At 38.6% G+C, this 26,620-nt stretch overlaps 1 long non-coding RNA gene and 3 pseudogenes across 2 annotated transcripts; 2 read left to right on the top strand and 2 right to left on the bottom strand.

The window, feature by feature from the left end:
- Nucleotides 1-643: 643 nt before the first annotated feature.
- On the bottom strand, nt 644-7,475 carry LOC148914502 (pentatricopeptide repeat-containing protein At4g32430, mitochondrial pseudogene; annotated as a pseudogene). Its single transcript, XR_016122649.1, has 5 exons — nt 7,406-7,475; nt 7,033-7,255; nt 2,887-4,777; nt 2,729-2,790; nt 644-859 (listed from the first exon to the last, which is right to left on the bottom strand). The product of XR_016122649.1 is annotated as a pentatricopeptide repeat-containing protein At4g32430, mitochondrial pseudogene (transcript).
- Nucleotides 7,476-9,686: 2,211 nt separating this feature from the next.
- Nucleotides 9,687-15,531, bottom strand: LOC148914501 (pentatricopeptide repeat-containing protein At4g32430, mitochondrial pseudogene; annotated as a pseudogene).
- A 1,525-nt stretch (nt 15,532-17,056) lies between these two features.
- On the top strand, nt 17,057-18,015 carry LOC148914500 (uncharacterized). Its single transcript, XR_016122633.1, has 2 exons — nt 17,057-17,725; nt 17,825-18,015. It is a non-coding gene; the product is annotated as an uncharacterized LOC148914500 (long non-coding RNA).
- A 5,566-nt stretch (nt 18,016-23,581) lies between these two features.
- LOC148914499 (pentatricopeptide repeat-containing protein At4g32430, mitochondrial pseudogene) lies at nt 23,582-24,532 on the top strand (annotated as a pseudogene).
- The last annotated feature ends 2,088 nt before the right edge of the window (nt 24,533-26,620 follow it).

Below are 26,620 nucleotides of genomic sequence, written 5' to 3'. Positions count from 1 at the left end.
TTTATGATTTTGCAACTTTTCTTGTTTGTGATTACCCTAATATAATTAAACGTATAGCCGGTCGGCTATACCTTTAAAATAATATATTTAATGGATCTAGCCGAGCGGCTATACAATTTATTTAAGGAGAACAGCCGAACGGCTGTATCTTATAATATATTTTTAGAATAATATATTTAATGAGTATAGCCGTTCGGCTATACATTTAAAATATTACAGCCGACCGGCTATACATTTAAAATAATATATTTAATGCTTACAGCGGCTCGGCAAGAATAAAAAATCAATATTCAATAAGGTATAGCCGGTCGGCAAGAATAAAAAATCAATTTTATTTATGAGAAATAATATCTGTTAAACCCATAAATACAAAAACAAAAATAAGGATCCACCAACATTTTGTGGATCAAAAAATGTTGAATTTCAGAGCATAAAATTGCTTGAATAAGAATTTTCTTTCTAAAATGTCTATATCGTAATTATAAACTGAACCCAATGACAATCTTTTTCTCATTACACTTGACAACCATGCTCTTCTACTTTGAGATACATCAATATATTCTCTATATATGAAAAATTGGAAAACAGTCTAATGAGACAACGAAGAGAAGAGTTTTGAAATAAATTGAAGTGTTATCAGAGGTCATATGGCATTGATATATAAATACGAACTATTTTAAATGAGATTTCAAACACTGTGTTAGATGAGAAGAAGCATCTCATTCTTACATATTTCATACCCACGTGCACATGAAATTCCCAATGTCAAGAGGGGAAAAAAGTGCAATACCTTTCTTGTATCTCGCAAGCATAGGAGATCCAACCTTTCATGAGGATGCTGGTTTGATAAAGAAGCAAGCTGCATCCAATCATACATTAATACCGGCAATCACAACCCACGATATACTCAATTTTAATAAAGAGAAATATAAAGTTACCCAAAAGCTGAAACGCTCAGGATCTTGTAGTGAAGGCATCAGCGCTTCCACGCTGAGAAGTCTCTCAAGTCATCTTTGATCTGTAAAGAGATACTATCATACATCAAAAGGGCACATCGGTATACTGAACACAAGAATAGGGGAAGAAACCATTCTTATGTACACTGGCATTACATATAGATTGAAAATTTTAATGGCTTGAATAAAGACAAATTGTCACAAGTAAATAAGATATGTTGATCTAGAGATAAAGATCCTCCCCAAATGTTCCAAGTAGAAGCTTCCTAAAGATGAAATCTGAATATGACAGACATTTCAGCGGAACAAAAGGTTTAACCTAATAAAACTAGTCTTTCATTTCCAACCATTACAACTGACCACCAAATTGAAACATTCAATCTCAGTCAGGCAGTAATATTCACCCAAAATAATAGAAAATCTGATTCCGGGTATTCTTAATGGTCATCCAAATACCTATTATAGAGGACTAAGAGATTTAACTTATAGAGATAACCCATTAAAAAAAAAAAAGGTAATTCCGAGTTCATTCAATTCATGTCATTCCTGAGCATTTTACCTTGACGTGCTGCTCTTTTACACGCCCTACCCATAATCGAGCATACTCTGCTGCATTATTTGTCAATTCCTGCAACTGGACAGATATAGAAGTTAAACCATATAGGCGCAACCAATATGAGGGGGAAAAGCATGGAAGAACTTTGTCCTGCATCTTCCTACAGTGATGCAAGTTACACTTCAGGCTATTAATACATTAGCTACAGGGCCTTTTAGCAATGACATTATTAGACTTAATTCAGTGGCAACTATTATACATTTGAAGATTTACAACCAAATTCCATTAGGTCACGTGTCACATGTAAAATAAGATGTCTTATCCACAACACTTTAAGCTCTGCTTATTGTATCTCAAGTTTTGCCAATTGAAGTTGAAAACTACGCAACTTTGCATCTAGAAAAATATGTGACCAATTTATTAATAAAAAGTTTTAATATTATAAATAAATAAACTCAAAAGCATTGTTAAGCACCAGATCAAGTTTAACTCAAGCTTCTTAGTATTCTCTACAACAAAAAATCTAAAAATAAAAGATAAAAGAAAAGAGCACACTCCACTAGAGAGATTACAGCAAACCAAATTGTCATGAACTTACGTTTGCTCTCTCTCTAGACCCTTCTGGTGGATATATGTCCTGTACCCATACGGTACCTGAAGAGCACATCAAAAGACAAAAATATTGAACAAGAGCAATCACTAAAGATCAAATGAATGGCCAGACATCTCATAAGACAACTCACCCATCTTGGTCCCAAGATCGAATTATACGAAACCGTCATCATCAACTTTCAATCTGCATGAAATAGTATTATTATAAGTGTGTGAATGGATCATTAAAAAAAAACATCATAACTTCAAACAAAATACGTTCTGATATGGAAATATTTATCATAGATAAGCCTAATAGTAATTTGCAACCTCATGTGTATACATAAAGACAAAAAATAAAGGATAATTGTTCATTAAATGAAAAGTAGATCAGTTTTAGCATTCATAATGCATTAAAACAATGTAAACAGAGCGCAAAAGTACAGATTGAAGTAAAAGGCACTAGTATCTATCCTCTAAATAGAAACGTCCATCTGGAAGTGGTTCACACCTACATAAATAATAATTTTTTTCTTTGAAAGGAGGAAGCATGGTAGTGGAGTTTACAAATGACATTCTGCATACTAGAAAATTAAGAAGGAAAGGAGGAGGATGAAAGACCTACTTGGTAAGTTCCACTTCACAAGCAAAATCAGCTATTGAACATGTTGAAGAATCAATGATAACCTACAAAATTAAAAAAAACAAGCCACAATCAGTGAAACTTATACTTTGGGTCAAACTCTATATACCTTAAGAAAGTTAAAAGGAAAAGAAAAGGACCAGTGACACTAATCTATCATTCCCATCCGACGGTTGCCTTCCATTATACTCCTTATCCGTTGTTTGAGTGACAAGGTACAAGCAAAAATCTATGAATATTCAACAAAAACAACAGAACACATGGACTGTAAAAAAGTACCAAGTAGGCATACAAAACTTGCCAGATAACATTTTCAACATAGTTATTTTGCAGCAAATGCACTTCTACGTTTAAATATTTTATGAATGTCATATGTGAAAAATACAAACTGCTAACCAACTTACCATAAGTCTATTCCGAGGTTCAAAAATGGGTATCGGAAACTTCTGAAATGGGAGGATACCATCCATTACAAAGAGTGGATCAAATCAACACCAAAGTTTGTCGTTGTATCATTCTCCAACTTCCTTTCGGCAAATTCCTCTAGGAATTTCTTTTGTATAATGTCATTAAGTGTCACAATGGCAAAAACAAAAGGAAGATATTGAAGGTGTCAGAACTGAAGCAAACAATAATCTTGGTAAGCTCTGAAAGCGATAACACTAATTAAGCACAAAAAATTAGAAAGCACATATCATACTGACAAACCTAAAATATCGGCTACTCTCTCTGCCGCAACAACGAAAACCCTGGCTGTCTCGGGATCTGACTCATCAATTCCTCTGCTTCCTCCAATTTCCCTGCATGTCCCAACATCTCCACCATACTTGAATAATGTTGAGGAGATGGTTCAATATGATAGTCTTTCACCATTGAATGAAAGACGTGACGGCCCATCTCCACCATTCCATTTCTGCTGCATGCTGCTCGTATAGAAAGAAATGTGACTGAATCAGGTCTTACCCCTTCTCTCTCCATCTCCTTGAACAATTCTATCACTGAGTCATAGTCTCCATGCCCAACATATGCAGATATTATTGCAGTCCAAGCAAACTGACTTGTATGAGGCGTCTCACTGAAAACTCTTTTGGAAACCCAAATGCTTCCTTGCTTTGCATACATATCTATAAGAGCACCTGCAATAATTAGGCCAGTCACTAATCCAAGTTTGATCGAGGAAGAGTGGCATCATTGGCCGTATTTCAGAGAAATATCATGAGCATCACCAATTGCACTCAAGACACTACCAAATGTGTAATTATTTGGCTTCGACTCCATGGTTGCTACCAAGTTTTTAGTGCATCTTGACACAGCCCTTTCTGAGCATACCCTGAAATCAAAGCATTCCATGATTTGATTTCTCTGCAGTTTAACTCCTCAAAAACTTTGATGGAGTCATGCATGGACTCAAACTTAGCATACATGGTGATCAAGCTGTTGCAAACATTATGCTTTGATAAAAAGCCAGTCTTTATGCAAAACCCCATGAATCATTCGCCTTCCTCCACCAACTTCCTAATTGATATAGCATGGATTAGTCCAACAAATGTAACATCATTTGGATATACACCATCCAATCTCATCTCATTAAATAGAGAGATGGCATCGTCTTCGTCTATTGAAATCATAGTTGGCCAAGACACTATGTTGCGATCATTCATGCATTGAAAGACTAATTTTGCATCTTCAGTAACCTCACACTTGGAATATGTCGAGATCAATACATTACAAACTGAAACATGATTTCCATATCCTGATTTAATTGTCAAGCCATGTATCTGTTTCCCAAGTTCTAAATTCATTTCATGACCGCAAGCTGAAACTGCACTAGTAAATGAGACATGATCTAACCCCATCACTTCTCCCACCATCTCAATAAAGACAAAAATCGCCTCAAGCCCATGATTTCCCTCTTGAGAGTAACCTGATTGTATTGCATTCCATGAAACCAGATCCTCATTCGCCATTTCATCAAACACATTCCTGGCTTCTACTAACCGCCTCTACCTCGAATACATACTTATAAAAAAACTTCACCATCTAAACCAGACTTAAATATAAGAGAATGCAGTTGTAATCCAAATAGAAAATCTTCATGATCCGCACAAAAAGCAAGAATCGTAGTTTAAGTCACTGGATAAAAAACAACTCCATTAAAATTCATCCTAAGAGCAAAATTCAATGCACCCTCGCTTGTTCGAAACCCTGAAAGAATAGTATTCTAAGAAACTATATCAGTATAGCACAGTCTCAAAGATAAGTAAGGGACCATCAAACTGGCCAGCTTTGGCCTAGACCCACCCAGGAAACCTAGCCGCCGCCTAGACACACCAGACCCGCCTAGACCCGCCCAGGCCGCCTAGGGGCCGCCTAGACCCGCCCAGGCCGCCTAGGAGCCGCCTTGATCCGCCCAGGCCGCCTAGGAGCCGCCTAACTCCCTTATAGCATCAGAGTTGTTATCTTAGTGGAGATTTCAATAGCTGAATGAAATTTGATGGCTTTCGTAGAGAGAGTCCAATCCAATCCAATCAACGGAGCAGCCGAAATGAAAGAAAAAAATCGAAGCTTGAGTTGAGAGGGAGAGAGAGAGGCTCAAGACCGAGTCTTTGAAGCTTGGGAAGGGCTTATGGAGAAGCAAAATGGCTATGGGTGCGAGTGCCGCGTATAGTACCTTAAAATATTCGAATACATTCACAGCGTATAGCCGAACGGCTATACCGTCACAATACTAGATTTAAATAGTCTAGCCGCGCGGCTATACGCTAAAATAATCGAACGTATAGCCGGACGGCTATACTGTCAAAATAATACATTTAAATAGTATAACCGCTCGGCTATATATAAAAATATTCGAATACATTTCCAATGGTATCGCCGAACGGCTATACCGTCAAAATAGTATAGCCGCCCGGCTATAGTGAACTTGCATTTTGCTCCATTATTGCTTTGTCTTCTGGTTGTTTCCATGGCTCACCAGATCTTGATGGTTAATTTTCACTCAATTATATGACCCTTTTGTATATGCAACCTTTCTTTTTCCTTTTTATTATAAACGTTAAACAAGTAGATTATAGGTGATGATGGGCAAAGGGAACCCATACATGACCTTTTGTTATCGTTCACATCAAAACTTCATTTGTATGTTGCCTCAAGATGAATTTTCATTCTTTTTTTTTCCTCTTTTTTTTTTTTGAAATTTGGCTACATAACTTCTTAACAATCATGAGTTACTTTTGAAGTTTTACATGTACAGATTCAAGCCTTCAAAGTGAGGGCCTTGAGAAGGAGTCCATTCTCAAAATTTTCAACTCTAATCCTAGACATTTTGCCATTCTACATTATCTCCCCAGACGCTGGGTGGGATGTATCACCTGATGAAAACCCATGCAGATACAAGGAACCATCAGCATCACCAGTATCCACCCAACTATATCCCAGTCCCCTTTCTCAGCATACAAAAAGATCATTTTCGTAATCTATATACTGTATCAGGCATATGTATTAAATTATAGGTATTGGTTTGTACCTACCAGCACATTGGCATGGGGTGTAAACCTTCTAGGTCATCATCTGGTCATTATTAAGGTAAGGCAAAATTTGTGCGGTATCTTTTTCATTTGGTTCCTATATTCACAAAGGTTTCTAGCATGAATATATTGCAGCAGCTGTTCTTCAGGACAAATTTACGTGAGTGTTGATTCTCTTGCAGTTGCAGGGAACATAATATTATGATGGGAAAACAAAGAGATATGTTGATTTTCCAATATCAATCACCGATATATTGCAAATGATGGTTTTGGTCACACATGACTGTATAGAATAAAAAATGGAAAAAAAAAATGTGAAACAGATTACATGCTTTTCTCCTTTTATAATCAACAGTTGCTCAGATTCTACAAGAAATATGGGAGTAGACGTCCATCACAATCCGCCGGCGCCTAACAAATCATATTACTTTCTGAATATTTGCCTCAAATACTAGGAATCAGGTTGTTTGGGGTTTTGAATATCAGAAAATCTAATAAAGTCAATGGATGAAGTCTTGCAGTCCTATATCTAATCAATAAACCATTTTCCTTTTTATTTTTTCAATACTCTACACCTATCTTTTTTTTGCTGTTAAAGTTCAGAACGCCTATCATTTTCATTGCTGCTGTGACAATGATCCTCTTGTACTTAAATGGGACGAAGACACAAGTTAAAAGCCTTCGGTTTTTATTATTTTGTGTCCTTAGTATTTGATTTATTGAGCTTGTACAAAATCTTACATGAGCATAGTTTTCTACAGATGTTTAATCCAGCTTAGTATTTGATTTATTGAGCTTCTATTAACCGCCTCACCATCTAAACCAGACTTAAATATAAGAGAATGCAGTTGTAATCCAAATAGAAAATCTTCATGATCCGTACAAAAAGCAAGAATCGTAGTATAAGTCACTGGATCAAAAACAACTCCATTAAAATTCATCCAAAGAGCAAAATTCAATGCACCCTCACTTGTTCGAAACCCTGAAAGAATAGTATTCTATGAAACTATATCAGTATAGCAGAGTCTCAAAGATAAGTGAGGGACCATCAAACTGGCCAGCTTTGGTGTACACACTCATCAAAGAATTTGAAACCGTAGTATACGAAGAAAACCTAGAAGAAACTGCAAACCTGTGAATTTGGCATCCGGGTTTGGGGTCCCCTTGACAGGCCTTGATAGCAAGGGTAACGGTATTTTCATCGATGTTATTAGAATATTCGAATATATTCGAAGCGTATAGCCGCACGGCTATACCGTTAAAATAATATATTTAAATAGTATAGCCGCCCGGCTATACGATTTAAATATACAATTTTGTCATGTTATTTTAAAATACCACTTTAACTAATTAGGATAGAGTTATTTCTTCAAGTATTTTTTTTATACCAGTGATATTTGGGAATGAGAATTTAAAATCTTTCTGACACCTCCCATTATAATGAATTCCAGCTATTAGTCCATTAGGCCAAAATAAAAAATGGATTTTATTTATAAGAAATAATGCAGCTTAAACCCATAAATACAACAACAAAAAATAGGGGTTTGCCAACATTTTGGGAATAAAAGAATGTTGAATTTCATAGTATAAAATTGGCTTGTGTAAGAATTTACTTTCTAAAATGTATCCATCGTAATTATGAACTAAACTCAATGACAACCTTTTTCTCATTGTACTTGACAACCTTGCTCTTTTGCTATGAGATATATCAGTTCACGTTATATTCTCTGTGGATGAAAAATTGGATACAAATAGTCTAATGAGACAACGAAGAGAAGAGTTTTGAAATAAATTGAAGGTATCCGAGGTCATATGGCATTGATATATATACGAACTATTCTAAATGAGATTTCAAACGTGTTAGATGAGAAGTAGCATCTCAATCTTACATATACTATAACCATGTGCACCTGAAATTCTCAATATTAAGAGGGGAGAAAAGTGCAATACCACCCTTGTATCTCGCAAGCATAGGAGATCCAAACTTTTAGGAGGACGCCGGTTTGATAAAGAAGCAAGTTGCATCCAATCATACATTAATACTGGCAATCACAACCCCCAATATACTCAATTTTAATAAAGAGAAATATAAAGTTACCAAGAAGCTGAAATGCTCAGGATCTTATAGTGAAGGCATCAACGCTTCCACGCCGAGAAGTCTCTCAAGTCGTCTTCGATATGTAAAGAGATACTATCATACATAGGGCACATAGGTATACTGAACACAAGAATAGGGAAAGAAACCGTTCTTATGTACACTGGCATTACATATAAATAAGATATGTTGATCTAGAGATAAAGATCCTCCCCAAAATGTTCCAAGCAGAAGCTTCGTAAAGATGAAATATGAATATGACAAACATTTCAATGGAACAAAAGGTATAACCTAATAAAACTAATCTTTTATTTCCAACCATTACATTTGACCACCAAATTCAAACATGCAATCTCAGTCCAGCAGTAATATTCACGCAAAATAATGGAAGATCTGATTCAGGATATTCTTATAGGTCATCCATATACCTATTATAAAGTACTAAGAGATTTAACTTATGGAGATAACCCATTTAAAAACAAACAAAAAAGAAGGTAAATTCTGAGTTCATTCAGTTGATGTCATTCTTGAGCATTTTGCCTTGACCTGCTGCTCTTTTACCCCGCCCTATCCATAACCGAGCATACTCTGCTGCATTATTTGTCAATTCCTGCAACTGGATAGGTATTGAAGTTAAGCCATATAGGCGCAACCAATATGAGGGGGAAAAACATGGAAGAACTTTGTCCTTCATCTTCCTACAGTGATGCATGTTACACTTCAGGCTATTAATACATTAGCTACAGGGCCTTTTAGCAATGACATTATTAGACTTAATTCAGTGACAACTATAATACATTTGAAGATATACAACCAAATTCCATTAGGTCACTTGTCACATGTAAAATAAGATGCCTCATCCACAACACTTTAAGCTCTGATTATTGCATCTCAAGTTTTGCCAATTGAAGTTGAAAACTACGCAACTTTGCATCTAGAAAAATGTGTGACCAATTTATTAATATTAAAAATAATAATTAAAAAAAAAAAAAAACTCAAAAGCATTGTTAAGCACCAGATCAAGTTTAACTCAAGCTTCTTACTATTCTCTACAACAAAAAATTTTAAAATAAAATACAAAAGAAAAGAGCACACTCCAATAGAGAGATTACAACAAACCAAATTGTCATGAACTTACGTCTGCTCTCTCTCTAGACCCTTCTGGTGGATATATGTCCTGTACCGATACGGTACTTGAAGAGCACATCAAAAGACAAAAATATTGAACAAGAGCAGTAACTAAAGATCAAATGAATGGCTAGACATCTCATAAGACAACTCACCCATCTTGGTCCCAAGATCAAATTATACGAAACCGTCAGCAACTTTCAAGAAGAGCACCTGCGACAATTGGGCCAGTCACTAATCCAAGTTTGATCGAGGAAGAGTGGCATCATTGGCCATATTTCAGAGAAATATCATGAGCATCACCAATTGCACTCAAGACACTACCAAATGTGAAATTGTTTGGCTTCGACTCCATAGTTGCTCCCAAGAATGTTTTTAGTGCATTTTGACACAGCCCGTTCTGAGCATACCCGGAAATCAAAGCATTCCACGATATGATTTCTCTGCAGTTCAACTCCTCAAAAACTTTGATGGAGTCATGCATGGAATCAAACTTAGCATACATGGTGATCAAGCTGTTGCAAACATTATGCTTTGATAAAAAGCCAGTCTTTATGCAAAACCCATGAATCATTTCGCCATGACTTCCATATCCTCACACTTTGAATATGTCGAGAAAAATACATTACAAACTGAAACATGACTTCCATATCCTGATTTAATTGTCAAGCCATGTATCTGTTTCCCAAGTTCTAAATTCATTTCATGACCGCAAGCTGAAACTGCAAAAGTAAATGAGACATGATCTAACCCCATCCCTTCTCCCACCATCTCAATAAAGACAAAAATCGCCTCAAGCCCATGATTTCCCTCTTGAGAGTAACCTGATAGTATTGCATTCCATGAAACCAGATCCTCATTCGCCATTTCATCAAACAATCAAGACCGGATATAGCCCATGATTTCCCTCAATAAAGACCGGATATCCCTCAATATAGCCGAATATAGCCGAACGGCTATACCTTCAAAATAATATATTGAAATAGTAAAGCCGCTCGGCTATATATAACTTGCATTTTGCTCTATTATTATTGCTTTGTCTTCTGGTTGTTTCCATGACTCACCAGATCTTGATGATTAATTTTCACTCATTTATATCCTTTTGTATATGCAACCTTTCTTTTATTTATTTTATTATAAACGTTAAACAAGAATATTATAGGTGGTGATGGGCAAAGGGAACCCATACATGACCTTTTGTTATCGTTTACATCAAAATTTCATTTGTATGTTACCTCAAGATAAATTTCGTTTTTTTATTTTTATTTTTAGAAATTTGGCTACAGAACTTCTTAACAATCATGAGTTACTTTTGAAGTTTTACATGCACGGATTCAAGCCTTCAAAATGCGGGGCCTTAAGAAGGAGTCCCTTTTCAGTGATTCTGTTCCCTGCAACTGCAAGAGAATCAACACTTACGTAAATTGTCCTGAAGAACAGCTGCTGCAATATATTCCTACTAGAAACTTTTGTAAATATTGGAACCAAATGAAAAAGATACCGCACAAATTTTGCCTTACCTTAATACTGAAGAAGAGCACCTGCGATAATTGGGCCAGTCACTAATCCAAGTTTGATCAAGGAAGAGTGGCATCATTGGCCATATTTCAAAGAAATATCATGAGCATCACCAGTTGCACTCAAGACACTACCAAATTTGAAATTGTTTGGCTTTGACTCCGTAGTTGCTACCAAGAATATTTTTATAGTGCATCTTGACACAACCCGTTTTGAGCATACCCGGGAATCAAAGCATTCCACGATATGATTTCTCTGCAGTTTAACTGCTCAAAAACTTTGATGGAGTCATGCATGGACTCAAACTTAGCATACATGGTGATCAAGCTGTTGCAAACATTATGCTTTGATAAAAAGCCAGTCTTTATGCAAAACCCTTGAATCATTTCGCCTTCCTCCACCAACTTCCTAATTGATATAGCATGGATTAGTCCAACAAATGTAACATCATTTGGATATACTCCATCCAATCTCATCTCATTAAATAGAGAGATGGCATCTTCTTCGTTTATTGAAATCATAGTTGTCCAAGACACTACGTTGCGATCATTCATGCACTGCAAGATTAATTTTGCATCTTGATAACCTCACACTTTGAATATGTCGAGATCAATACATTACAAATGAAACATGACTTCCATATCCTGATTTAATTGTCAAGCCATGTATCTGTTTCACAAGTTCTAAATTCATTTCATGACCGCAAGCTGAAACTGCACTAGTAAATGAGACATGATCTAACCCCATCCCTTCTCCCACCATCTCAATAAAGGCAAAAATGGCCTCAAGCCAATGAATTCCCTCTTGAGAGTAACCTGATAGTATTGCATTCCATGAAACCAGATCCTCATTCGCCATTTCATCAAACACATTCTATTAACCACCTCTACCTCGAATACGTACTTGTAAAAAAACTACACCATCTAAACCTGACTTAAATATAAGAGAATGCAGTTGTAATCCAAATAGAAAATCTTCATGATCCGTACAAAAAGCAAGAATCATAGTATAAGTCACTGGATCAAAAACAACTCCATTAAAATTCATCCAAAGAGCTGACAAGCAACACAGGTTTCAAGCGAAACCTTGAGTAACAAGAAACGATTCCACCAGAAATTAAGAGTAATTCTCTTGGTACAGGACCGCCGAATTTCCGGAACCCGAGGCGAACCTGCGGAGACCCGGTATCACACCCATGCCGGGTTCACTCCTTAAATCGTCCTCGTTTACCATAGAGGATTAAGGGCATGAGACTTTCTGCGAAATTTCGTGAGTCTCCCCTGAATTGAACATTTCCCAAAATTTCCACCTGCACAAAAGCGCATTTTATAACCCAACCGGCAGCACGCACAATAAAATCTCATGCAATTTACATAAATGGTCTCCGGCCTTCAAATGGTTCTAGCAGAACTGCCCACAATACTTTTAAAATAACTCAATGCATCAAACATGCATATAACAACTTCAAAATCTACTTATACACACCTTCACTTACTCAGTCCACCGGACGAGCCTCAATTCAACCAAGTTTCGGGACCAACAACGAGGTCCAAACCAATCTCAATAAGACCACCTAAGTGGGGTCTAATCTGTGGCTGCACCTAGTAACTTCAGGTGCCTACGTACCTACTAAGGGATCAAGCCACACGTAGCTCTTTCGTATCTATCCTGACTCCTAATATCAGAGAAACCATTACAGCCATACAAATACATACATTCTAGGCTTAATCCATCACAACACATCAAACCCAAACACAATATCACCCCTCATACGACGGACGCACCCGGCCTCGTATGGGGTCTGCAACACGCCGCTAATCCAAAGATGCGTGCGACCTCACACTGGGCCTGCCAACATTCTCACCAGCCTTCACACAATCATATCTCCTCATACGTCGGGACGCACTGGCCACGTATGGGGTCCGTCAACACGCCGGCTAATCCAAAGACGCGTGCGACCTCTGCTGGGCCTGACTACATTCTCACCACCCTCACACAATCATATCTCCTCATACATCGGGGCCACCCGCCACGTATGGGAGTCCGCAACACGCGGCTAATCCAAAGGCGGCGTGCGACCTCCTGGGGCACGACTACATTCTCACCAGCCCTCACACAATCATATCTCCCTCATACGTCGGGACCCGCCACGTATGGGTGCATCAACATGCCGGCTAATCCAAAGACGCGCGTGCGACCTCACACTGGGCACGGCTACATTCTCACCACCCTCACACGGGTTTAAAGGCCTCAACATGATCACAATATGGGGTACGTGGGTAGTGCGTATATGCACTGTAAACTAACATTCGATCGCTTTATTTACCTTTTACATCTACACAATTAAATATATAAAATATAAATTCTACTCCTATACAAACCTCAACCCTGGCATAGCATCTGATAATTCCGCAATTTAAATTATATAATAATATTCTAAATTCGCATATAAACCATTTAACTCAACAACGCTCAAGACCTGTCACTAAGGTCATTCTAACCCTCCTGGGATGATAGAACTACAACAAAAGTCCAGCGGTCAACCCAGGTCAAACTACCCAAACTTGGTCACAGGCCCGCGGGGCCCACGACCTCCAAATTCCGATCCGAAAGTTCCTATAGGTTCTACAGGCTCTAGGACACATGTCCTGCAAGTTTGGTCCAGATCGGACGGTCGGATCGCTCACGATCGCACGATCGGACGGTCACTAAAACTCACCCATAGGGTTGGCATTCCCGGAGTATCCGGGACTCCGTTTTACGATCCGTCGAATCCTATACGATCCTGGTAATACCTAGATCAACATATTATAACTTCAGGACCATCCAACGGTCCAAACCTAGCGAACCCAGAAAATACGCGATATGCGATATCCGTTCGGAACTCTAACGGTATCCAAAATGAGATCCGAGCACACCTACGCGCTCGTGACATCGAAAGGATCACGGTGGGACAAAAATGCCCTCAGCTACAGTGCCCACGCGCCGCCACCGCGCGCGGCAGCGCGTGGGTGTCTAAGCGATATCGCATCACCGGAAAACTTCCAAATCGTGAGCCAAGACTCCTACCCTAGGTAATACACCTAATTTGGAGTCACTTTTGTTCTTGGGCATACCCCAAAAATTAACCGGAGGTGGCGGAATCTCCTCGAAATTCGGCGAAACCCACCAGAAATCGGGTTGGCTCGCTACAAATTGATCAATTCCTATCAACAGGCAGCTAGAGCTCGGAAAATAGATGAGAAAGCATACCTTGATCGCAAGATTTGGTGGCGGAATCGCGAGCGAGCTCAAAAATTTGGGTAAAATCGGCCGTTTTCTGCAATTTCGGCAGTATCGCTGCTGGTGACGTCGGAGAACGGGTGGGGTAGGGACGGCGGTAGTCAGTGGTCATTTTGGGACCGGTCCCTACCCGAGTGGTGGCGGATAAGCGAACGGCCGGCCAAAATGTGGCCGGTGCGGTGGCGCGCGAACCAGAGGAGAGAGAGGGAGAGACGCGGGGAGAGAGAGAGAGAGAGAGAGAGAGACGGGGGCAATTCCGTCTTTTAACCAAAAATCCATTTTCCAAATATTTACGATTATGCCACTGAGCTTCATTTGATCATATCTCTCTCGTTACAACTCCGATTCGAGCCCACTATGTGTCTACGGACTCATCTCACCGTGCTCTATGCAACGGTACAACCGGAATTCCCAAATTCCTTCCGGATAAGAAAATGACTAAAATACCCCTATCCCACGGGTAATTTCTCAATTCCACTTAAATAAATTAAAACATGTGATAAATTTGGGGTCGGGGTGTTACACTTGGGATAAGTTTATTAAAATCTGAGATGATGAAAAACGTTCACTAAATCTGTCTAAATACACATCTCTCAACCCTTGAACTGCTAGGCGAATTATTACATTAAAACTGAAAAACAGAATTTATTCAGAAAATTAACTACAAAACTTTGAATGCATTTTTGGAAGGCCAAAAGACCTCAGGATGCCAAAATCCACCATACATCACAGCAAAGCTGTGAGTTTGACTCGTGGCATCGTTCCCTTTCCGAAATGGTATTTTGCGTCCTAATCAAAGCTCGGACGACAAATCTGCAAATTCCTCCTACGTCCTTTTTCTAGCTCAACCGCGATAAAATCTGCCATTTGTTCTACATCAAGAGCAAAATTCAACGCACCCTCAGTTGTTCGAAACCCCTAAAGAACAGTATTCTAAGAAACTATATCAGTATAGCACAGTCTCAAAGATAAGTAAGGGACCATCAAACTGCGGCGGCTTTGGTGTACACGCTCATCAAAGAATTTGAAACCGTAGTATACGAAGCAAACCCAGAAGAAACTGCAAACCCGTGAATTTGGCATCCGGGTTTGGGGTCCCTTGATGCCTTGATAGCAAGGGAAACAGATATTTTCATCAATGTTATGAGACAAATGCGATTGAAGTTGCTTCTGAACATGTCAAGAGCTCTAAGGGTAACAGTAACTTCATCGTGTTCGTTTCTCTGTCTCTTCATTTCACTCGCACCACATTCCTCTACTACGAGTGCAAACTTACGTCATCTTCATTTGGAACAAAATGGGGCGGCGACCAGAAACCTAGGCGCCGCCTAGACACACGAGCCGCCTAGACCCGCCTAGCCGCCTAGCCTTGATTGGCCGGGCATCCTAGGAGCCGCCTAGATCCGCTTGAGGCCGCCTAACTCCTTATAGCATCGAGTTGTTATCTTAGTGGAGATTTCAATAGCTGAATGTCATTTGATCGTTTTCGTAGAGAGAGTTCAATCCAATCCAATCAACGGAGCAAAATGAAAGAAAAAATCGAAGCTTGAGTTGAGAGGGAGAGAGAGAGGCTTAAGGCCGAGTCTTTGAAGCTTGGAAGCGCTTATGGAGAAGCAAAATGGTCGTGGCTGCAAGTGCCGCGTATAGCCGCTCGGCTATATACGAGTGTATAGCCGCACGGCTATACTACATTTAAATAGTATAGCCGTGCGTCTATACCTTTAAAATATTCAGATACATTCAAAGAGTATAGCCGGCGGCTATACCTTCAAAATAATATATTTAAATAGTATAGCCGCTCGGCTATATATAAGCTCTATTATTATTGCTTTGTCTTCTGGTTATTTCCATGACTCACCAGATCTTGATGGTTAATTTTCACTCATTTATATCCTTTTGTATATGCAACCTTTCTTTTTTCTTTTTATTATAAACGTTAAACAAGAAGGTTATAGGTGGTGATAGGCAAAGAGAACCCATACATGACCTTTTGTTATCGTTCACATCAAAACTTCATTTGTATGTTACCTCAAGATGAAATTCCTTTTTTTATTTTTATTTTTAGAAATTTGGCTACATCACTTCTTAACAATCATGAGTTATTTTTGAAGCTTTACATGTACAGATTCAAGCCTTCAAAGTGAGGGCCTTGAGAAGGAGTCCATTTTCAGTGATTTTGTCTCCCACATGTTCTCTCTCAAAATTTTCATATCTAATCCTAGACATTTTGCCATTCTACATATCTCCCCAGACTGTGGGTGGGATGTATCACCAGATGAAAACCCATGCAGATACAAGGAACCATCAGCATCACCAGTATCCACCCAACTATATCCCACTTCCTTTCTCACTCCTTTATCTCTCATCCCTTTCCTAACTTTTGCTACCATTTCCCAGTCCCCTTTCTGAGCATACAGGTTGGACATCAACACAAAAGAACCTGATTCCATTGGTTCCAATCTCATCAATGTATCGGCTACTCTCTCCGCCATCTCCACATTCCCATGGATCCTGCAAGCCCCAAGCAGGCTTTGCAACAATGAAAACCCTGGCTGTCCCGGGATCTGACTCATCAATTCCTCTGCTTCCTCCAATTTCCCTGCCCGTCCCAACATGTCTACCATACTTGAATAATGTTGAGGAGATGGTTCAATATGATAGTCTTTCACCATTGAGTGTTGTGTTGTGTTGTGTTTCTCATCTGAGGATAGTTCAATAAATTCAACTATTGCTGCTTTTCACAAAGAGATACTCGAGTTCTATTTTTATTTGCTCACCTTTTGTGTATTAATTGTTTCCTTTTAGTCTCATTGTCTGTCCTGTTACGATTCGTTATCGTCTGTTAAGAGTTACTCACTGTAGTTTCCAAGTGTTTGATGTTTTACACGCAAAAATGAAGTGAGAGAGAACTATTACCTCTTTGGTTGTGTTTGATTGCGTACTTGTTTTGTGTTATATAGAGGGACGGTTTGTGTTATATTTGACCCAAACCAGACTCGTTAGGTATTTACCCTAGTTGGTAGGATTGTGGTCTATGGCTGGACATAGATGCACCTTATCGCCTATTTGAAGGTTAGACAGTGTGCATCCCATTTGGTGCAAGCATTTTAGTAAACAGGGCTTATTGGTTGCAGACATGAAAGACCATGCCCAAGATAGTATTATATGTTTATTTCTTCATGATTTTTTAGTTTATTATGTTGAAGCTTCAAAATCCTTACTTATTACTTTGATGATTCTCCTAGCGATTTTAATCAATTTAAAGCACGTTACAAGTGTTTTATTTGAATTTGGCAGAATGTTCCCTACGTTTTTGTCCCTTCGAAGCAAGCACTTGGCCGAGCCTGTGGTGTCACAAGACCTGTCATTGCGTGTTCTGTGACTTCCAATGAGGGAAGTCAATTGAAGTCGCAAATACAACAGCTCAAGGTACTCTTCGTTCTAGTTTTAATCTGCAATTTATGTTTCAGGTTTCCTTAGTGCTTGGATTTGGTCCTACATTCTGAACATTTTATGTATGAACTGCAGGATGCCATTGAGAAACTCCTTATCTAAGCTATCTTCGAATGCATATTCCGTGTGATGGGCCTCTTCGGACTGTAATAGTGGGAGCCTTCAGAGGCTTTGACTAGGAAATGCATATTCAGTGTGATGGAGTTGTTGTGTTACTAGGAAATCTTTTGATGTTTGATTTGTATTAAATTTTATGTTTTTATGAACTTCGAGGCAAGTACTACTACTAAGAAGTCAGAATTGTATCTACTAAGAAGAATACCTGCACGACCATTTGCAGAGGATGCATGCAAGTAATTGAGCTTAAAATCCACCCACTTTTAGCACATATATCTGTCATGGCCTGGATGATTCGTATACTTTGATCGAATACTGACTTCCAAGTCTCTGACGTAATTACTGATTGGTAATTCTAACTGCGAGAAATGTGGCTGAATGCAGAATTCATGCGTGGTAGTAAGAGAATAAAACGATGAAATAACTAAAAAGCAAAACAAGACAACGTTCTCTGACCTGAAATAGCAGATTGGCTTTGACATGTGGATCATCTAAGCGGTCCTTATCCACTTTATATCAAACTCAGGTTCAATATTGTCCAAGCCATAGTAAGCTAGATTAAACATCTGTAGAAAACTATGCTCATGTAAGATTTTGTACAGGCTCAATAAATCAAATACTAAGGACACAAAATAATAAAAACCGAAGGCTTTTAACTTGTGTCTTCACCGCATTTAAGTACAAGAGGATCATTGTCACAGCAGCAATGAAAATGTTAGGCGCCGGCGGATTGTGATGGACGTCTACTCCCATATTTCTTGTAGAATCTGAGCAACTGTTGATTATAAAAGGAGAAAAGCATGTAATCTGTTTCACATTTTTTTTTTCCATTTTTTATTCTATACAGTCATGTGTGACCAAAACCATCATTTGCAATATATCTGTGATTGATATTGGAAAATCAACATATCTCTTTGTTTTCCCATCATAATATTATGTTCCCTGCAACTGCAAGAGAATCAACACTTACGTAAATTTGTCCTGAAGAACAGCTGCTGCAATATATTCATGCTAGAAACCTTTGTGAATATAGGAACCAAATGAAAAAGATACCGCACAAATTTTGCCTTACCTTAATAATGACCAGATGATGACCTAGAAGGTTTACACCCCATGCCAATGTGCTGGTAGGTACAAACCAATACCTATAATTTAATACATATGCCTGATCAGTATATAGATTACGAAAATGATCTTTTTGTATGCGGAGAAAGGGGACTGGGATATAGTTGGGTGGATACTGGTGATGCTGATGGTTCCTTGTATCTGCATGGCTTTTCATCAGGTGATACATCCCACCCAGAGTCTGGGGAAATATGTAGAATGGCAAAATGTCTAGGATTAGAGATGAAAATTTTGAGAGAGAACATGTAGGAGGCAAAATCACTGAAAATGGACTCCTTCTCAAGGCCCTCACTTTGAAGGCTTGAATCTGTACATGTAAAACTTCAAAAGTAACTCATGATTGTTAAGAAGTTCTGTAGCCAAATTTTAAAAAAAGAAAAAAAAAAGAAAAAGGAAATTCATCTTGAGGCAACATACAAATGAAGTTTTGATGTGAACGATAACAAAAGGTCATGTATGGGTTCCCTTTGCCCGTCACCACCTATAATCTTATTGTTTAACGTTTATATTAAAAAGGAAAAAGAAAGGTTGCATATACAAAAGGGTCATATAAATGAGTGAAAATTAACCATCAAGATCTAGTGAGTCATGGAAACAACCAGAAGACAAAGCAATAATAGAGCAAATTGCAAGTTCACTATAGCCGTGCGGCTATACTATTTTGACGGTATAGCCGTGCGGCGATACCATTGGAAATGTATTCGAATATTTTAATATATAGCCGAGCGGTTATACTATTTAAATGTATTATTTTGACGGTATAGCCGTTCGGCTATACGCTGTGAATATATTCGAATATTTTAGAGTATAGCCTCGCGGCTATACGATGTAATATTTTGACGGTATAGCCGTTCGGCTATAAACTGGGAATGTATTCGACTATTTTAGGGTACTATACGCGGCACTCGCAGCCACAGCCATTTTGCTTCTCCATAAGCGCTTCCAAGCTTCAAAGACTCGGTCTTGAGCCTCTCTCTCTCTCTCCCTCTCAACTCAAGCTTCGATTTTTTTTCTTTCATTTGGCTGCTCCGTTGATTGGATTGGATTGGACTCTCTCTACGAAAGCCATCAAATGTCATTCAGCTATTGAAATCTCCACTAAGATAACAACTTTGATGCTATAAGGGAGTTAGGCGGCTCCTAGGCGATGGGCGGGTCTGGGTGTCTAGGCGGCGCCTAGGTTTCTGGTAGTCAGGCGCCTCCATTTTGTTCCAAATGAAGACAGACGAAGTTTGCACTCGCAGAGGAATGTGGTGCGAGTGAAATGAAGAGACAGAGAAACGAACACGATGAAGTTACCGTTACCTTAGAGCCCTTGACATGTTCTGTAAGCAACTTCAATTGCATTTGTCTAATAACATGGATGAAAATACCGTTACCCTTGCTATCAAGGCACATGTAGGGGACCCCAAACCCGGATGCCAAATTCACGGGTTTGCAGTTTCTTCTGGGTTTGCTTCGTATGCCAAATTCTTTGATGAGCGTGTACACCAAAGTGGCGGTTTGATGGTCCTTACTTATCTTTGAGACTGTGCTATACTGATATAGTTTCTTAGAATACTATTCTTTCGGGTTTCAAACAAGTGAGGTGCATTGAATTTTGCTCTTAGGATGAATTTTAATGGAGTTTTTTTTGATCCAGTGACTTAAACTACGATTCTTGCTTTTGTGCGGATCATGAAGATTTTCTATTTGGATTACAACTATATTCTCTTATATTTAAGTCTGGTTTAGATGGTGAAGTTTTTTTATAAGTATGTATTCGAGGTAGAGGCGGTTAGTAGAAGCTAGGATTGTGTTTGATGAAATGGCGAATGAGGATCTGGTTTCATGGAATGCAATACTATCAGGTTACTCTCAAGAAGGAAATCATGAGCTTGAGGCGATTTTTGTCTTTATTGAGATGGTGGGAGAAGTGATGGGGTTAGATCATGTCTATTTTAGTCATTATTCACAGTTACAACAATTTTATATTAAAACTTACCAAACGGTTTTGACACTGCTTTTTGTACTAACAGCACTTTAAAAATATTATTTACCAAACACGGAGCTACTTTACTTTATAGCTAATTATTTTCAAAGCACAGCAGAAACAATTTTTTTTAAAAGTGACAGCAATCCCAAACTGGCCTTACTAGTGCGAGTTGCGGTCATGAAATGAATTTAGAACTTGGGAAACAGATACATGGCTTGACAATTAAATCAGGATATGGAAATCATGTTTCAGTTTGTGATGTATTGATCTCAACATATTCAAAGTGTGAGGTGACTGAAGATACAAAATTAGTCTTTCAATGCATGAATGATCGCAACGTAGTGTCTTGGCCAACTATGATTTCAATAGACGAAGAAGATGCCATCTTTCTATTTAATGAGATGACATTGGATGGAGTATATCCAAATGATGTTACATTTAATGAGATGAGATTGGATGGAGTATATCCAAAAATATAGCCGCCCGTCTATACCTTTAAAATATTCGAATATATACAAAGTGTATAGCCGTTCGGCTATACCTTCAAAATAATATATTTAAATAGTATAGCCGTCCGGCTGTATGTAACTTGCATTTTTCTTTGTCTTCTGGTTGTTTCCATGACTCACCAGTCAGGCTCCCATATCCAAAGGACATTTGTGGGCTAAAAGCTAAACAAACAGACCTTTCAGTGAGGGTCCTGAAGCAAGGGGGAGCCCTAAGTCTCATTCTCATACAGTCATGAACAGTGTGTGTGATGTGTGAGTGAGGACCTGAGATTTGAAATTTTGGTGAATGTGGGGATTTCTTATATAATCCAAACCATCCATATTACCACTCAAAGCAACTCAAAAATAATTGCTACATCAACATTTCACGCAGAAGGGAATTTAAGTAGATAGAAATTGGTTAGGCTAGCAGAGAAAGAGACAGAAAAAAACTGCATGATTGTGAGGTTTTAGAGGAATAAATAATCCAATTCAATCCCAATTACCAAACACGACGTAAAAGAAAACGGATTGAATAATGCGTATTCAATAGGATACTAAATTGAAGTGAGAGTCAGAGTAGGTGATGAATAAAGTCAATGAAACAGTTAAGAGAAAGTAAGAAATTAATGAAAAATATACCGCACAAATTTTGCCTTACCTTAATAATGACCAGATGATGACCTAGAAGGTTTACACCCCATGCCAATGTGCTGGTACAAACCAATATCTATAATCTAATACATATGCCTGATCAGTATATAGATTACGAAAATGATCTTTTTGTATGCTGAGAAAGGGGACTGGGAAATGGTAGCAAAAGTTAGGAAAGGGATGAGAGATAAAGGAGTGAGAAAGGTTAAGTGGGATATAGTTGGGTGGATACTGGTGATGCTGATGGTTCCTTGTATCTGCATGGGTTTTCATCAGGTGATACATCCCACCCACAGTCTGGGGAGATATGTAGAATGGCAAAATGTCTAGGATTAGAGATGAAAATTTTGAGAGAGAACATGTGGGAGGCAAAAACACTGAAAATGGACTTCTTCTCATGGCCCTCACTTTGAAGGCTTGAATCTGTACATGTAAAACTTCAAAAGTAACTCATAATGGTTAAGAAGTTCTGTAGCCAAATTTCAAAAAAAAAAAAAGAGGAAAAAAAAAGAAAGAAAATTCATCTTGAGGCAACATACAAATGAAGTTTTGATGTGAACGATAACAAAAGGTCATGTATGGGTTCCCTTTGCCCATCATCACCTATAATTTACTTGTTTAAAGTTTATAATAAAAAGGAAAAAGAAAGGTTGCATATACAAAAGGGTCATATAATTGAGTGAAAATTAACCATCAAGATCTGGTGAGTCATGGAAACAACCAGAAGACAAAGCAATAATGGAGCAAAACGCAAGTTCACTATAGCCGTGCGGCGATACTATTTTGACGGTATAGCTGTGCGGCGATACCATTGGAAATGTATTCGAATATTTTAATATATAGCCGAGCGGTTATACTATTTAAATGTATTATTTTGACGGCATAGCCGTCCGGCTATACGCTGTGAACGTATTCGAATATTTTACAGTATAGCCGCCCGGCTCTACTATTTAAATGTAGTATTTTGAAGGTATAGCCGTGCGGCTATACGCTGTGAATGCATTCGAATATTTTAAAGTATTATACGCGGCACTCGCACCCACAGCCATTTTGCTTCTCCATAAGCGCTTCCAAGCTTCAAAGACTCGGTCTTGAGCCTCTCTCTCTCCCTCTCAACTCAAGCTTCGATTTTTTTTCTTTCATTTCGACTGCTCCGTTGATTGGATTGGATTGGACTCTCTCTACGAAAGCCATCAAATGTCATTCAGCTATTGAAATCTCCACTAAGATAACAACTCTGATGCTATAAGGGAGTTAGGCGGCTCCTAGGCGGCCTGGGCTGATCTAGGCGGCTCTTAGGCGGCCTGGGTGGGTCTAGGCGGTGCCTAGGCGGCCTGGGCGGGTCTAGGCGGCGCCTAGGTTTCCTGGGCGGGTCTGGCCGCCTCCATTTTGTTCCAAATGAAGACAGACGAAGTTTGCACTCGCAGAGGAATGTGGTGCGCGAGTGAAATGAAGAGACAGAGAAATGAACACGATGAAGTTACCGTTACCCTTAGAGCCCTTGACATGTTCTGTAAGCAACTTCAACTGCATTTGTCTGATAACATCAATGAAAATACCGTTACCCTTGCTATCAAGGCCTGTCAAGGGGACCCCAAACCCGGATGCCAAATTCACGGGTTTGCAGTTTCTTCTGGGTTTTCTTTGTATACTACGGTTTCAAATTCTTTGATGAGCGTGTACACCAAAGCTGGCCAGTTTGATGGTCCCTTACTTATCTTTGAGACTGTGCTATACTGATATAGTTTCTTAGAATACTATTCTTTCGGGGTTTCGAACAAGTGAAGGTGCATTGAATTTTGCTCTTAGGATGAATTTTAATGGAGTTGTTTTTTATCCAGTGACTTAAACTACGATTCTTGCTTTTTGTGCGGATCATGAAGATTTTCTATTTGGATTACAGCTGCATTCTCTTATATTTAAGTCTGGTTTAGATGGTGAAGTTTTTTTATAAGTATGTGTTCGAGGTAGAGGCGGTTAGTAGAAGCTAGGATTGTGTTTGATGAAATGGCGAATGAGGATCTGGTTTCATGGAATGCAATACTATTAGGTTACTCTCAAGAGGGAAATCATGAGCTTGAGGCGATTTTTGTCTTTATTGAGATGGTGGGAGAAGTGATGGGGTTAGATCATGTCTCATTTACTAGTGCAGTTTCAGCTTGCGGTCATGAAATGAATTTAGAACTTGGGAAACAGATACATGGCTTGACAATTAAATCAGGATATGGAAATCATGTTTCAGTTTGTAATGTATTGATCTCGACATATTCAAAGTGTGAGGTTACTGAAGATGCAAAATTAGTCTTTCAATGCATGAATGATCGCAACGTAGTGTCTTGGCCAACTATGATTTCAATAGACGAAGAAGATGCCATCTCTCTATTTAATGAGATGAGATTGGATGGAGTATATCCAAAAATATAGCCGCCTGTAAATACCTTTAAAATATTCGAATATATACAAACTGTATAGCCGTCCGGCTATACCTTCAAAATAATATATTTAAATAGTATCGCCGCCCGGCTGTATGTAACTTGCATTTTGCTGTATTATTGCTTTGTCTTCTGGTTGTTTCCATGACTCACCAGTCAGGCTCCCATATCCAAAGGACATTTGCGGGCTAAAAGCTAAACAAACAGACCTTTCAGTGAGAGGGTCCTGAAGCAAGGGGAGCCCTAAGTCTCATTCTCATACATTCATGAACAGTGTGTGTGATGTGTGCGTGAGGACCTGAGGACCTGAGATTTGAAATTTTGGTGAATGTGGGTTTCTTAAATAATCCAAACCATCCATATTACCACTCAAAGCAACTCAAAAATAATTGCTACATCAACATTTCAAGCAGAAGGGAATTTAAGTAGATAGAAATTGGTTAGGCTAGCAGAGAAAGAGACAGAAAAAAACTGCATGATTGTGAGGTTTTAGAGGAATAAAGAATCCAATTCAATCCCAATTACCAAACACGACGTAAAAGAAAATGATTGAATAGTGCGTATTCAATAGGATACTAAATTGAAGTGAGAGTCAGAGTAGGTGATGAATAAAGTCAATGAAACAGTTAAGAGAAAGTAAGAAATTAATGTTGGATGCAAAGAACATGTTTCATATGACTAATGTGGGGAATTATTTCATTTCCTTAAAGAGGAAGAAGAAAAAGAAACCTGAGGTGTAGTTAGTTAGCATCCACACTTGGGAATTACTTTACTCTTTTTGAGAAACAATTGAAAACTTGTTGTCACCTTTACCTTTGTAAAATTATATTCTACTAATTACACAATTTATGTGTTTTTTTTCTTTCTATAATTTTCTATGCATCAAATCAATGCTTGTATTGTATTTCATTTTGTTGCTGTCATGCAAGCATTTATGTTTTAGAAAGAGTGGTTGAAGCGCTTGAACCAAGTCATGAGCCATTCTATTCTACTGCAATAGTTTGAGCTCATCTGCCCCTTTAAGTTCAAAATATATAGCTGGAACATGCGCCATTGCCATCAATTTTTGTCTTTCTTCTCCTCCTTGACTTCATGGGGAAATTGCAGAAATGGGTGCTCCTTGCAGCCCAAAACCGAACAGCATGGCTATGAGATGATGAGATGCACTTGCTCTATGGTTTGGACAGAAGGGATCTCCCAGTTCTTCTGTTTTCATTTAAGCAGATGTCCTCATCATCCTGTGATGTGGTGGGTAAGTTTCATTTTACTGCCAGCTTATATATTATCTGTTTATGCCTCATGTTTTTGGTTTCCCTTGCTCTTATATGTAAGATCATTTTCATATTTGGTTACTCAATCATGACAGCTAGAAAAGTTAAAACACACAAGAATTATACCATGCACCATTAAAGTCGAAGGAGCCAGGCCTCCTAATTGGAAAGAACCCAAGAACACTCTGGTAGAAATCAAGGGATTTCTCAACTGATCTGCACACCAATGAGATGTGATTCAAGGACTTCAAATTCAGCATGCTCTATTTCTCAACTTGAAAATATTACGTGCAATAAGCAAATAGAGAGAACATATTCGAGTTTAAAATAAACATGTTACGTTGGTGACTCCATTACTCGTTTCTTCTGCTGACACGTTGGTGACTCCATTGCAGTTGCGGAGACGAGGAAACTTCTTATTAGCTGCAAAGTAATTGGTGCATTTTTCTTCTTCTTTTCTTCCTCTCTTTATTTTGCATGTAATTTTACACAAACCCAGGTCAGACCAAATGTTGGCGAGAGTAAACACACCCCCTAATTAAAAGGGAAGATTAATATCCTTATTCACAGGTCAAACTAGTTTTAAGAAGGAAGAATCTAGAGCGACTGATAGACAATAAGCTCATCTCTGATTCTGAAGTATCGCAGAGAATACAAGGCAGAGATCAAGTCATGGCGGGGTCTTCCGTTGTCTTCATTTGGAAACAAAAAAGGACACGACCGCCCTGGCTCCCAGACTTCGCCTAGAACCGCCCAGCGCCGCCTAAATCCGCCCAGACCGCCTAGGCGCCGCCTAGATCCTCCTAGAC

The sequence above is a fragment of the Prunus mume genome, linkage group LG8 (genome assembly GCF_029339155.1).
Source record: "Prunus mume cultivar Tortuosa linkage group LG8, ASM2933915v1, whole genome shotgun sequence".
Lineage (NCBI taxonomy): Eukaryota > Viridiplantae > Streptophyta > Magnoliopsida > Rosales > Rosaceae > Prunus > Prunus mume.
The sequence above is the reverse complement of the archived record's forward strand: the minus strand, read 5'-3'. Positions and strand labels throughout refer to the sequence as shown.